The sequence below is a fragment of the Chanodichthys erythropterus genome, chromosome 8 (assembly GCF_024489055.1).
Source record: "Chanodichthys erythropterus isolate Z2021 chromosome 8, ASM2448905v1, whole genome shotgun sequence".
In the NCBI taxonomy this organism is placed as follows: domain Eukaryota; kingdom Metazoa; phylum Chordata; class Actinopteri; order Cypriniformes; family Xenocyprididae; genus Chanodichthys; species Chanodichthys erythropterus.
This window is the reverse complement of record NC_090228.1, coordinates 27,374,364-27,377,300: the sequence shown is the minus strand read 5'-3', so window position 1 is coordinate 27,377,300 and position 2,937 is coordinate 27,374,364. Positions and strand designations below refer to the sequence as shown.

Here is a 2,937-nt window from a genome sequence, read left to right as displayed (position 1 = left end):
CGGAGCTTGAGCCAGCGTCAGGGACCCGTCCCTCTGGGGGCTGGCCCCGCGCGGCTCGGGATGAAAGACTCAGACGGCCGGTCTAGCTCGAGCGTCCTCCGCGGTGACGTTTGCGACGGTGGTTCGGTTCAGACGCTGGGGGCCTCGTGACACCCCCCACGCACGTCACAGAGCCCGCTGTTGCCTGCGCCCCGTAACCGGTACACCCTTCCTGGTTCTATGGCCCCCTGTAACGGGAGAAGCTCCACATGTGCCCTATGATTATGAAAAATGGGTGAGGGAAAAACGAGAGCGCCTGGCCCAGGGGCGTTTGGGGGAGAAAGAGATTTGAAGCCACTCCCCCTCGAAGGAATTCCTCCGTTAATGAGGTGTCAGAAAAGACGTGGAGGAGGGACGAGCTCCCCCCCGGCCGTTGCGCCCACCCTGTTAAAGGTTGACTCTAGCAAATGTTCGGCGAGACGGGCCGGGGGGGGAGCTCGTCCCTCCTCCTCGGGCTCGGTATGGCTGGGACGCACCCTTTGTTGTTTTATTCTGGCAGATTGGAGCGAGTGTCGCGCCAGGGGTAGGCCTCTGCCCGGTCGGAGACGACCGCTGTGGGCAGAGCGAACCTCCCCGCCTCGCGCTTCGGAGCTTGAGCCAGCGTCAGGGACCCGTCCCTCTGGGGGCTGGCCCCGCGCGGCTTGGGATGAAAGACTCAGACGGCCGGTCTAGCTCGAGCGTCCGCCGCGGTGGCGTTTGCGACGGTGGTTCGGTTCAGACGCTGGGGGCCTCGTGACACCCCCCATGCACGTCATAGAGCTGGCCATCGCCCGCGCCCCGTAACAAGTGCGTTCTTCCAGTTCTGTGGCCCCCCGTAACGGGACGGGCACTGCATGCGCCCCACGAACGGCCGAGCCGCCCTCGTTGCGGAGCGAGACCCGTGTGTGGGGAACCCCGCCCGTGTCGCGGTTGTCCCGGTCCCCGGCCGACCCATCTCCCCTCGATGGTACGGTCGCCTCGTTAAAACCAGTGCGGCACCCCAGAGGCTACCATATGCTTGTCGTCCCACCCCCCGGCGGCCGCTCTGGCGTGATGTCGGGTCCAGCACGAATGCTGGGTGGTGGGAGAGATGGGTGACTCTCTCCCCACAGGAGGTAAAAACCTCCTCAAACACGGGTGAGTGGAGACCCGTGCACGAAAAGACTGCCAGAGAATAAGTAGGTGGTGAGGCGGAAGAGAGCACACTCCACCCGTGTACGAAGAACCCAACCTGGGGGGTAGCAAAATGCCAAAGTCCCAAAAAATGAGTTGCGTGTCCAAAGCTCCATTATCCTCCCAACCTGCCGTACCATCCAAGATCTATAGTCAGTCCGTGGGCTTTTCGGAAATGAGAGGTGGTGAGGCGGAGGACAGCACACTCTACTTGTGTACGAAAATGGTGAGGTGGAGGAGAGCACACTCCACCTGTGTACGAATAACCCAACCTGGGGGGAAAAGTCAAAGTCCCAAAAATGAGTTGCGTGTCCAAACCTCCACTATCTTCCCAACCTACCGTCCCATCGAAGACCTATAGTCAGTCCGTGGGATTTTCGGAACTGTACGCCTTACCGAAGTAAGCGTACAGCGCAGAAGCGTCGAAATCAGGCCATCACGGTGTTGGGGAGGAGAAGCTCCCACGGACTTAGAAAGAAAAACGAGAGTGAAGCTGGTGGTGGTGGTGGTGTTGATGGTCCCAGCAAATAAACCCTCAGCGGGCCTGGAGGAGCGCGCCCCTCCTCCTGAGGCTCGATATGGTCGGGGCGCACCCCACTTTGCTGGTCGAACGGAGCGTGTGACGCGCCAGGGGTAGGCCTCTGCCCGGTCGGAGACGACCGCTGTGGGCATAGCGAACCTCCCCGCCTTGCGCGTTGTAAACCGAGAGCCGGCGTGCGTCGGAGACCCATTTGGGCCCCCCCCTGCCGCCCCTCTCTCCCCTCAGGGGCAGACTCAGACGGCCGGTCAGACCCGACGGTCCGCTACGGCGGGGCGGCCGGCGGCGGAGAAGGAGGCTCGGACGCTGGGGGCTTTTTCACACCCCCCCATGCAAGTCAACGGGCTCTCCCCTTCGCCCCGCGCCCCCCCCCTGCCGAAAAAGGTACGCCTTTCCCGGTTACGGTCGCGACCCAGCGGCCACCCCCATGTTCCATGTCCCGTCTTCGCCCCCACCAAAGGGGGGGAGGGATGTTCCGCACGTGCCCTATGAGCGGCCGATCCGTCCTCGTCGCGCCCTCCGCTCGTCGGGGGGCGTCTTCGAGCGGAACGAGACCCGTGTTTAGGGAATCCCGCATGCGTCGCGGTTCTCCCGTCCCCCCCGGGGTACCTTTTACCTGGTTGATCCTGCCAGTAGCATATGCTTGTCTCAAAGATTAAGCCATGCAGGTCTAAGTGCACACGGCCGGTACAGTGAAACTGCGAATGGCTCATTAAATCAGTTATGGTTCCTTTGATCGCTCCCATCCAATACTTGGATAACTGTGGCAATTCCAGAGCTAATACATGCTAACGGGCGCCGACCCGAGCCTGCCCTCTCCGGGTAGGCCGGGGACGCGTGCATTTATCAGATCCAAAACCCATGCGGGGGGTGCCGTCGGGGGTCCGCCCCCGGCGTGTGCCGCCCGGACGCTTTGGTGACTCTAGATAACCTCGGGCCGATCGCGCGCCCTTTGCGGCGGCGACGACTCTTTCGAATGTCTGCCCTATCAACTTTCGATGGTACGTCCGGCGCCTACCATGGTGACCACGGGTAACGGGGAATCAGGGTTCGATTCCGGAGAGGGAGCCTGAGAAACGGCTACCACATCCAAGGAAGGCAGCAGGCGCGCAAATTACCCATTTCCGACACGGAGAGGTAGTGACGAAAAATAACAATACAGGTCTCTTTCGAGGCCCTGTAATTGGAATGAGCGTATCCTAAACCCA

The 2,937-nt window shown here is 61.7% G+C and overlaps 1 non-coding gene across 1 annotated transcript in view; it reads left to right on the top strand.

Moving 5' to 3' along the window:
- The first annotated feature begins 2,342 nt into the window (after window positions 1–2,342).
- The window catches only part of LOC137025368 (18S ribosomal RNA), a 1,897-nt gene continuing 1,302 nt past the window's right edge, over window positions 2,343–2,937 (top strand). The window contains exon 1 of the ribosomal RNA XR_010895848.1: window positions 2,343–2,937. This exon is cut by the window's right edge and continues 1,302 nt beyond it. This is a non-coding gene — a ribosomal RNA (18S ribosomal RNA).